This window comes from Macaca nemestrina, chromosome 3 (genome assembly GCF_043159975.1).
Source record: "Macaca nemestrina isolate mMacNem1 chromosome 3, mMacNem.hap1, whole genome shotgun sequence".
NCBI classification, from domain to species: domain Eukaryota; kingdom Metazoa; phylum Chordata; class Mammalia; order Primates; family Cercopithecidae; genus Macaca; species Macaca nemestrina.
The window spans coordinates 62,115,790-62,127,157 of NC_092127.1; the positions used below are offsets into that span (position 1 = coordinate 62,115,790).

General features: G+C 37.0%; 1 long non-coding RNA gene across 1 annotated transcript; it reads left to right on the forward strand.

The window, feature by feature from the left end:
• Positions 1 to 1,411: 1,411 nt before the first annotated feature.
• On the forward strand, positions 1,412 to 9,791 carry LOC105486105 (uncharacterized). The gene is made up of 4 exons (XR_011620981.1): positions 1,412 to 1,618; positions 3,759 to 3,794; positions 9,133 to 9,170; positions 9,628 to 9,791. It is a non-coding gene; the product is annotated as an uncharacterized lncRNA (long non-coding RNA).
• Positions 9,792 to 11,368: the final 1,577 nt, after the last annotated feature.

Consider the following 11,368-nt stretch of genomic DNA (forward strand, 5'->3'; position numbering starts at 1 on the left):
CAGTTGCTGTGAAACAGTTGCTGTGAAAGGTTTTATTTGCTTGGTTCCATTAAGCAAATCAGAAAGCTGGCCCTGTGACAGGACTGAGCTACTGACCCCAGATGGATGAGGTCAGCACATGTATTTCAGCTCTGGGAAAGTTAGGAAATGGAAAAAGAAGCAAGTAGATGCCAACATTCTTACATGTGAGGGAGATTCCCTGTTGCTGGCTTGAGGATGGAAAGAGTTGGTGTCCAGGACCCTAGAATAACTTCCAGGAACTGAGAGAAACCCCTGGCCAGTAGCCAGCATGAAAACCGGAATCTCAAGTCTACAACTGCAAGGAACTGAATTTGGCCAATGGCCTGAATGAACTTGGAAGCACTTTCTTCCTCAGAACTTCCAGATAAGAACTTAGCTGGTCTAACAGCTTGAATGTGAGACTCAGAGCAGAGAAACCATTTGAGCAACTCTGGAACTTCTAATTTACACAACTGTGAGATAATAAATGGGTACTGTTTTAAGCTGCTAAGTTTGTGGTAATTTCTTATGCAGCAATAGAAAATTACTATAGTAGCATAATATTGAAAATGCTTTCTTTAAGATATATTGGTATCCATAAATTAGCTTCAAACTAGTTCTTCCTTTTACCAACTGTTTGATCTTGGATAAATTAAGGAATCCTTCTGAGTCTGTACTATATAGACAAAGGGAATAATGACTACTGCCTTAAATGGTTACTACATGAAGTGAATTAATGTTAATGAAAATTCCTATCAAAAGAACTTATGAACACAAATAAGAAAACAGACACTGGGGTCTACTTGAGGGTGGAGGGTGGGAGGAGGGAGAAGATCAGAAAAGATAATTATCGGGATATGGGCTTAATTTCTGGGTAATGAAATAATCTGTACCACAAACCCCTGTGACATGAGTTTGCCTATGTAACAAACCTTCACATGTACCCCTGAACCTAAAATAAAGTAAAAAAAAACCCCAGAATTCTGAGCAGTTTTCTTGGCATGTGGTAGACACTCATAGAAGGCTTTTTCTTTCCTTCTTTCCTCTTCTCTTCCCACAGGCTATTCATGTTGTCTAAAAGTTTTCAAAGTATGGTTAGGGTTTCTCTAGGTGTGTCATTTAGACCTGTTTGAAATGCTTGTTCCCCAGTGCCATAAAGAAATAGCACTTGAACAAAAATTTAATTCTCTCAGCAAGGCCATTTTTATACTTTCTGTAGAAAGGGTACACTCACCAGCAGTTTTGTCATGAGAGTACACCGAACAAAGGAGACAGGGTCATTTATAACCTGATGTGTCCACCCTACTGCTGTGTCTGGTTTCCATTGGCTGGAATGGGACCTCACATTCTGTATTTGTCCCAGTTGGCTAGCAACTTAGAACTTTTTAAAAGAGGCAAAGGCAGAGGAGAACAAAGGAATGAGGAAGTAACTTATGGATTGCTGAGGAAGCTAAAAAGACCTCCAAATAAGGAAGAGGAACAGGCTATGACCTAATGCTTGCTTGGACCAGTATAAGCATGCCAGGGCAAATATTTAGGCTAAACTATGGGAGCTAAGAACATAAAGTACATTGATTTCTTTATTACGGCTAGCAGATACTTAAGAAAGTTAGCACAGGTATTTGAATATATTTTGCTCCTAAGAGAAGTTACTATTTATTCCTAATTAGATGGGGAGAAAAGTCTTTGAAGAGGAACCTCTACTTTACTTTTCACAGACCCTTTCAGGGGATTCTTGAAGTCTAAACTATTTTTGTAATGACGCTGAGATGATATTGGCATTTTTCAATTTTATTATTTCACTAGTGTACAGTGGAGTTTTCCAGAGACCACATTACTTATAAGATCATAACAGAATGCAAAAACAGACATGAGAAACTGAATGTCTTCTATTAATCCGGACATTAAAGAGATTCGTAAAAGTCTGAAACAATAATAATCTTCTAATGAAATAATTTTATTTTGGAAAATATAGTTATTTTTAAAAGTACAAATGTTATTTATGTTAACATACAATATATTTATTATTATATTTTTAAATGAATTAATGAAAAATTGAATTTTCTTAGTTTTAATTTCCAATATAGTAAATATCAATAGACAAAGGCTTTTTGGGGTCATCAATAATTTTTAGGAGTACAAAGGGGTCCTGAGACCAACATATTGTGCTTTAGCAGAGGACTCATTATTTTCCTGTAAGTGTTCATCTTCCATGAGGAGATAAAAGGTGCTTAGGAAAAGAGTTCTATGGAAGACTAAATTTAGGAAGTACTGCTACGTATTCACCTCTACGCTATCCCTTAAAATATATATTAAAGGGCTGGGAAATCACAATAACCCAAATAGAGTTAGAGTTTGCTTAATTCAGTATTCCTCTAACTTAAACTGCTCTTGACTATCAAGTTAAAATCTTAGCAGGAATTATTTTACCAGCAAGGGAGGTTGAGATGCAGTCTCAGATTGTGAGAGAGTAATTTCATTTTAATGGCATCAGAAAGGAAAAAAAAGGACATTCATAATAAGAAAGGTAAATTTTTCTAAGGATTTTCTTTAAAAAACAGAATGCCTATGGGGAGATGAACAACTTCCGGATTACAGTTTGCAAAGACCTAATCCAGCAGTCATCTCTACTTTATTTCACTCATCCTGTTCTGCCCCTTCTTCTATGCTTATTAACTGCTTATAATTGCTTATTTCTTTTTTTGCACACATATTCCACTTCCCACTGCCTGCCTCTGCCCTTTTAAAAACAATATTTAAGAAGACATTCTTTCTTTCGTTTCTTTTTCTTTGTTTTGATTTTCTGTTTTGAAAGAGCAACCATTGCTTGTACAAAACATTTTTCTAAGCCAAGTATGTTCTTGCAGAAGGCAAAGAATGGCTGGAGGACTGGGAAATGTTAGTTATTACTGATAGTCTGCTAATTCCTTGTATCCAGTTGCATCCTTATGATGATCCTTCCTCTCCAGCCTGCCTGGGCCTCAGATTCAGAGCTGTCATTACTCTGAGGGGAGAGGGCCCTAAATGACCAGCCACCCCAAGCACAGGGAGCCCAAGATGCAAGGGTGTAATAAAAGGTGTTAAATTCTTTCTCTTGTTCTATTTCTGTAACAGCTCAATTCTGTGACATGAAAATCTCCCTCTCCAGCTTAAAATAGTCTGTAAAGAAAGCCACAAAGCTACAAATCATTAAATATTGCCCCCAGCTGATTGCCAAGGATCCTAAACATAACAGAGGAGGGTACTGGGAATTTGAGGAAATTATTGCAGAGAAGGAAAAAAAAAAAAAAAGAGAGAATGAAAGCAGCAAAACCTCAAGTGGTGATTGGGGATTAGGGAATCAAGGGGGAGATGTTGCTTTTTAAATGGCGAAAGACTATTTTGAGAAAGCCTTCAAAGGAGTCATGATACTAGCAAAAGAAGTCTGGAGTGGAAAGCACTTGAGCCGTTAGCAGAGCCTTGGGCCATATTATCTTCCTTATTATGAATAACCTTTTCTTTCTTTCTGATTTCCCTGGAGTCTCACTCTTCTTCACAGTGACTGGTCAGATCATTCCAGCTAAGATTTTGATAGTCAAGAACGTTTTAAAATGAGGTTGGTCCCTTTGGGCATTTATATTTCAAGGTTGAGGAAAAAGGATTGAAGTAACAGATCTGTAGACCCAGAGGCCTGACAGTGTGGTTGTGTAAAATTGTTGGTGTTGGTGTCTTGGGCTCAGGAGATTCCACAGGTAACCTCTCAAATGTTGTCTCCACAGGAAGGACCTAACCGTCTTAGGAGGTTTATTTTCATGGTATGTTTCTGTTACTTTTTGTTGTTTGACTTAATCCACTGTTAAAATAATTAATTGAGAGGTGAAGGAAACTGGAATGTCATCCCCAAAATATGCCTCTGTGAAATAAAATTATTTTTGAGTTGAAGGCAATTAAAAAGCAGCAAATGGAAGAAAATTTCTATCTTCTTTTTTTTTTCTGCCTAAAGGCAGGATATAAATTCTTCTTTACTGAACAACTCTAGACTCCCATTGGGCCAAAGAGAGCATCAGAGGAATCTGCAAAAAAAATCTTAACTCCATTAGTTTCATCCCATATATTTATTTGCCTTCTCACAGTTTCCCACCTTTGGAAGCCTAAAACTCCTCCCTTTGTCCTGTTATTCTCCACAAATTCATTTTCCTCTTGAAAATGCTATATCATTTGGAGTTCTAAGCCTTTACTTTGAGTAAGTTTTCACTGAAGTATCTTCTGCCTGAGGTATGCTGCACACATTAATAAAGTTTTCTTTTTCTCCTATTAATCTGTCATTTGTTACAGGAATCTATTCCAACTCAGAACTTATAAGGGTTGAAGAAAAATATTTTTCCTCCCCTATGGAGGCTAGTAGTCTAAGGTTGCTCCAGAGCCCTTGGTTCCTACATAAGCAAACCAACACCAACTCAATGTAAATGGTCATATTCTAGGAGAACGAACCTTAAGCTTGACCAATCAAAACCCACTAACTAACTTCTACACAGGGTCTTTCCACTACTTGAACTTAAGCAATTAGAAACATCAACTAACCTCAAATTAGGACTTCCACTGGAATGATCCAAATGAGGCTACTGTTCCACATAGATCAGTCAGATATTTTCTTTGACTGCTTTGGATTTCACCTTATAAAAGACTTCCCCTTTCACTTTTTTGGTGGAGCTCATGAAACACTTCTGGTTTACTGCAGCCCAATTCATGAATCACTGTCTGCTTGAATAAACTCTTTAAAATTGCAATGTGCCAAGGTTTGATTTTTAATATCACATATGCTTCCTAATAGCAGGGCTTTATGTCTGCTGTGCTCATTGCTGGAGTTTTACCATTGCATGGTGCATTTGCTACTTGTACCTAGATGTGGCCCTTGCTAAGATCTCAGTGAGAATCTCAATAGATCCTTTTTCATATAATGAGAAACAAAGTATTCAAAACCTAAAGCAGTTGTCAATATATGTAAGATTAATGATTTCCATTTTCTAGTTGGTCCTTCAGAAGTTTCATTATATATATAATGTGCTCAGAAACAGGTATATATGAAAGACGGAAGATATAATATTTCTAGAGTATAGTAGAAACTCTGGGAGATTGGTCCCATATCCCATATATTAAATAGCTGAATAAGGATTCTCAGATAAGAATATGTAATTTTCATCTTGACCTTTCTGATAGGAATTTTTGAATCAAAGATCAGTTATTTACTGATTTCAAGTAATTTGGTAGTCACAGTGTATCTTCTTCATATTTGTAAAGGATGTAATACCTCAGAATATGTACAAAATTCAGTTGATGTTGTTTAGAAACTGATATTAGTATAAGAACTAAAGTAAAACTCAATGTGCTTTAAGACCAAAATTATGAGGTCATATATTAATGTTAATGTAAATTTTAAATTCTAGGATTCAAATAAAATATGCTTAAATTGGTGGTGTTCTTAAAAAGATTGATCTAGCTGCTAATAGATTTGTTTGGAATTAGTCTTAGGGAAACATGAAGGGCATTCAAATTTGTCATCTTCTGCTCTTTGATTAGTGCATACTTTTCTTTAGGAAATAGGCTCTTCAAGTCAATTTTTCTTTTAGCCCTAGAGATTTCATTCATCTTTCTTGTATTCTCCTACAGGGTTAGGAGATTAGGTACATTTATTTTATGATTCTTCTCTGAATGGATTTAAATTCCTTTACTTAGAAACTATCTCTTCAGGGAATCAAGAGGGCTTATCTTTGCTGGCCATGTGGGTTCCTGTGAACTCTCTTTAACAGGATGAAAGCAATTTACATTCCAGTAATGCTGAGCTATAGTGTGTGTTTCCAACATGGGTGATTTTGCAATTACCTTTTCCTCTGTCTAGGATGTCCCTTCCTAGCAGTTAAACTCTTTGTTCATTCTTCAAGACCCTGTTTATGAATCAATTCTTTGTGAAACTTTTCTTTTTTATCGTTGCCTCTCTCATTCCCTGCCCCTAATCCTAAGCCAAAGTTGATTGGTTTTTTTCTCTAGCATCTCTACAACATGGACATAGCTATATTATTACATTATTCATACCTGATTGTGGCCATGATGTTAACTCTCCTTGTTTTGTTTTGCTTTCTGGGACTAAGGTTGTTGTTCTTTCCAATTCCTGTAAGCTGAACCCCTGGGTCTCCACACATCTCTTTAATAATAAGTTATATGGAATAATAACAACAAATATTTAAAAAAGTGCTTATTACCACATTTGATCAATTCTAAGAGTCACATATGCCTCCCTTCCCCATATTTAAACATCTCTAAAAACAGGATGCATTTTAAAATTGATGAAGTCTTAGATTTGATGAAATACAACATATGCCTGCCACTAAATTAATTTCTTAATATTACATTTCATCCTTAATAATCCAGTATGGTAAAGTACTATTAATATTCTAGTTTATAGTTGAGGAAACAGAAGCTTAGAGGGAACTAATAGAGTGAGAACTCACTCATTCCGAAGGAGAACATTTATCTGTTCTTGAGAAATCTCCCCCATGACCCAAACACCTCCTGTTATTCTCCATCTCTAACACAGGGGAGATCAAATTTCAATGTGAGCTTTGGAGGAGACAAACATCCAAACCATAGCATACCCTTTCCCCCTTTTTAAGGAGAAGGCAAAACTAGTCATGAACTAGTGAGTTGAGTTCATTGCAAGAATTCAAATATATGGTGTTTATGTATATTCAGCCCTTTCAAAGAGTGTAGCATGTGAATATAGCAATGGTTTTAATTTTTACCTGTGTGAATTTTGATATGTAACCAGAGTTAATTAATTTATGTATAGTATTCTAAGATAGTGGCTCACAAAATGTGGTCTATAAAGTATTAGCCCTGAGAATTGACCTTTCAAAAATGGGTTCTATGGTCAAATTTAGGAAATAGAGCAAAGCTATTCCTCCATTATGGAGTTTAAGATCAGTTTATTAAAGCTCTGATAAGTCTGGCTGTAAAGAATTCCATTAAACTTTATTTAACTCAGTGATCCCAAAGCTTACATGAACATGGAATTTGTTTCTTGCAAAGCCTGTTTTTTGACTTCTCACAGAACTAATGTTCCCTTAATACGCTTCAGGGTATACTGTCTGTGACAGAGACTACATTTGTTCTTCTTTTCCTTTTAGTAAGAAAACTCTTGAATTTTAGCTAGGCACACAGTTTTACAGTTGTAAATCATATTTTCCAGCTTCTTTGCAACAAATGTGGCTATGTGAATAAGTTTTTGCCAACAGAATGTGGGCAAAAGTGATGTAGGCAACTTCTGGGTCACTTCTGTAAGAGGAAGTGCTTGCCCCTCTGCTTTGTATCTTTCCCCATTCTTGCCAGCTAGAGCACAGATATATGCTGGTGACTCAACTTTGACTGTATGGCCAAGTCAACTCTTTAGAGGATGTGGAGTAAGAACGTAAAATGACTTTGGGTCCTGGATGATGTTATGGACTAGCCAGATATCTCTGAATTGTTTCATGGAAAAGAAATAAAATTCTAGTTTGAACCATTGTAGTTTGGATGTCTTTGTTACAGCAGCTTAACTAACCTGTCTCTACTCACTGCCCTAGAATTCTAGGAATTTTATGCTTGGGTTAGCATAAACTTCCTAAATTTTATTGGCTTTTCTTGACAAATGTTTTTAACAAGTGATAGAGAAATTCCATGTACTTCGGAGGAAGCTAAAAAATTAGGTTAAAAAGATATTTAGAGTGAAGCAAAGTTGTAGACTTAGCATTAAAATATTAAGAACACTCAAATCATGAAACATTTGCTTAGATGGAGCCAGGTTAAAGACTAGACTTTCTAATGAAAGAAGATGAGGATTTAAATGACTCATGTTATGTATAGCACCATTAATTCTTCTAAGTGTGTTTATACATAAATGTCTCAAGCTACTGAAATAAATGAATGATTATTAGCTTTAAAAAGAAAACCTTTGGGGTTTTCTATGTCTGCTCAGTATTTTATTTCAAGGCTTATCCAAGACTTCTAATAGCAGACACACTGGCAACAATGTCAATTCTGACCTCAGTCAAACATAATAAGAGAGAGCAAATTGTGTTTTCTTCAGAAAAGAAAACCACAGCATATTTTCCTCCTGGAATAATTTGATTTCCTTTTGCTATAGAAAGTCCAGAAAAAATGGCTGCAAATCTACCATAAGCTCCACAAGTTGAAGCCGAATGTCTGTGATTTTACTTCTCATGATGACTTTCCTACACTAATGCTCGGCTTTCTACTTCAGGGCCCCTGATTACTAGATGTGCTGCAAGATCTTAATGTAACTAAGCACGCTTGGCTTGGCTCTGCTTTGGGGCAATGGCATCTTGCCTGCTTCTGTGATGAATGTGTCTAGAGCTTTAGCCCTGAAAACTCCAATCTCCAAGGAATAGTCAATTTTGTCTTTGACATTTATGAAGGACACCTGTGTAATGTCTGACTGTGGCCTGAATCCTTGTATCTCCACATTTATCATGGTACCTGTGTTTAGTTGCAAGCCTAGCAATGAAAAGGGGCAGTTTACTAATTGGCAATCATAACAAGCTTTGACTTTTTCATTGCAACATCTGGGAAGCAGTATGAGATTTGATCAGTGTCTAAAACCTTCATTTCATTTACTACCAGAAGCAGATCAAATTTCAGATTCTTTTTGCTGGCATTAGAGTCAAGATAAATCTTTCATAAGGGTATACGGGAATTCCAAAGAAAAAGTAAAACCAATGATTTCTTAGATTTTCCTTGTTTTATGTTGAATTTCCTAAAAATGAAAAGGAATTATTTCTTGGGAGAAAGTTAAAAACTACTTGTACAGAATAAAAAACAGAAAAGGAGCCATGATACTTCATATTTCTAGACTTCTAAAGGCTAATTTGATTCATTTTCTGTTCCTTCTTATCTAAAGATTATAATACAGTTTTTTGCAGATTATCTTGTCTCTAGAATATTCTTATTCAGCTATCAATGAAATCCAAAGACATCTGTGGGAGTAGATTATTCTTTAAAGGATTCACACATAGTCACATAGTCACTATTTACAAAACAAAAAAGCACTTGTCATCTACCTTATAACCTGATAACATCTTTTTTTTTTTTTTTTTTTTTTAGATGTTGTCTTGCTCTGTCGTCCAGGCTGGAGTGCATTGGTGAGATCTCGGATCATTGCGACCTCCACCTCTTGGGTTTAAGTGATTCTCCTGTCTCAGCCTCCCGAGTAGCTGGGATTACAGGCATGCACCACCATGCCTGGCTAATTTTTGTGTTTTTAGTAGAGACAGGGTTTCGCCATGTTGGTCAGGTTGGTCTAGAACTCCTGACCTCAGTTGATCCGCCCCCGCTCAGCTTTCTGGAAGTACTGGGATCACAGGCGTGAACCACTGTGCCCGGCCTATAACATTTTTTAAGAAGAAATTTGTGAGTCTTTGGGGTGCATGTGCTATAAAAATGCAAAATCATGGTAATAGATGATGTAAAGAAAAAAAGGTTTCTATGGAGTCCCTTTGTAAAAGAAAACAAAAGCATGGGTTCCACTCCATATTGATGACAGGATACACCTGCCTCTGTCTCAGACTGCTAATTTTTCCTTTTTCTTTTTTTAATAAGCAAAAAATTCCAATCCCACCATTCCATTTCTGAAATGAGTTCTTAGCCCACTTCAGATTGCAGAATTCCAAAGAACTTGGGTCACGGTGGTGCAGCTTTCTTGGTGAAGAGTCTTAGTGCAGCATCACCTGTGAGTAAATGTTTAATAAACAGGTTTTTGATCATGATGTCTTTTTTATTTTAGAAAAAAACTATTCTTTCAATGGAGTAACTTCCAGTTGCAACTTGTTAAATAAACTGGCCAGCTACCTGAAATCCTTTCTGAAAAGAGGTACAATTTATTCCGTAAATAAAATGAGAGGTCCACTCATCAATGCAACTCCTTTGCATTCTTTAACATGACTTTAGCAGAACACCATGTTAGGCCTGTGTCATCATTTGTGTAACACTCAAATTTTACTGACTGTGGGAGGCTTAGCCTCCTGAAAACTCCCTGCTAAGTATATTTTAGGGTATGTTTAGGGGATCTCTCCCATGCAGTCAGAAATAGCCTTTCTGCTCAATGATGTTCCCTATCTGAGAAAGACATCTGGGAGTGGTTGCTGCCTGTTGTCACTATACTCCTGGACCTCTAAAGCTGCAACCCAGAGGGACCAAGGAGAGTTGCATGTCCTGCAATCAACATTGGCCCAGAAAGAAGCTGTGTTCCACACAGAAAACGTTTTGCCAGCTGGACACACAGAGGTCTGCTTAGACTGTGTCGCCTATGTTCCTTTGGGAAAACAGTTTTTTCTGTTTTTGTCTGTAGCACCACTCTCCTTAGAGCTCAAACAGGAGTCTGTGAGGTCTGAGCAGGACGGCCACCATCTTGTTCCCCTCAAATCTCAGATATCTCCTGCAAAGTGCCTTGAAAAGTTCTACTCCATGCAGCCACCTCTCTCTAGGCAAATTGGTTTGTATAGACACCTGTAGGCTACCACTACTTCATCAGACGTGTCCAGACTCTCTGAATCCCAGCAGAGGAAACAACTTAGGCTGAGACCAAAGCCCAAAGCCCCTGTACATGCTTAAGAAAAGCGCACACAAAATACTGTGAAATATAAGGTCTTTCAGTGAAAAATGTCTCGTATTAACTAGGTTTGTACATGCACGCTTCATTTATACTCCAAATAAATTCCTAGGCTCCATGTGGCCCAATCTTGGCTTAATGCCACATTAAAGAAACTCAGTCTAGCAACCAAAAGTGATTAAAAAGTAATTTCCACATTTATTGGGGCATCCTTAACTACATTAAAAGAGCCACAGGTTCGTAACCCTTAGTAACATTTCTAGAAGCTCCTTTTCTTCTTCTCCTCTGTTCTCTCATATCCTTCAGCACTCCTGGTGCCTCTGTTTATGCTAAGCCCCCGATATCCTCTCCCAAACTTGCCTCCATGTCTTTTACTTTTTCTTCCTCTTCTCTTCACTTTTCACCTTTCCAGTTTGTTCTTTATTTTAAAACCTGGCAGTTTCTGGTAAAACTGAACTCATCTTAATGAGCCCATCTTAATGGGCCAAAATGTCAGGGAAGTTAAGCAGAACAAGATAAGATCCCTTTTAGTGAGCAGAAAATGTGGGGATAAATCAATAATTTTTATTCCTATTATACATTCATCAAACATCGATTCAGTCCCTATTATATATAGCAGGCACTGGGGAGACACTGAGGACAGAAGTAAGAAATTGTGTCCAACTTCAGGATACTCAAGTTTAGTAGAGGATACAGGCATACAGACAAATGATCATAATCAGTGAGGTGAGC